The sequence below is a fragment of the Penaeus monodon genome, chromosome 29 (genome assembly GCF_015228065.2).
Source record: "Penaeus monodon isolate SGIC_2016 chromosome 29, NSTDA_Pmon_1, whole genome shotgun sequence".
In the NCBI taxonomy this organism is placed as follows: domain Eukaryota; kingdom Metazoa; phylum Arthropoda; class Malacostraca; order Decapoda; family Penaeidae; genus Penaeus; species Penaeus monodon.
Genome location: NC_051414.1, coordinates 22,195,487 through 22,195,801, shown reverse-complemented (window position 1 = coordinate 22,195,801; position 315 = coordinate 22,195,487).

Here is a 315-nt window from a genome sequence, read left to right as displayed (position 1 = left end):
GTTTAGAAGAACAAGGCGTACGTTTTGCTATTTATCTGCAACCGAAGATCAATCCGTCTGTTAGCCTTGCGACGACGGAAAAATTATGTAGAGGTTTTATCCTACTAACATGCTTAATATATGCTGTCATTAAGCATTATCCCTAACGCAACTAAACCCCAAAGGCTGTGATTAATTGGAAATAGTGAATGCCGCTATTAAACTAAAGACAAATACAACATTGAATTCCGTCGATCAAAAGCGGTGTGAAAACAGGCATCATAACACCGCATATGATAGGAAAGGCATAATACATAATTACGATTTGGACTGCAT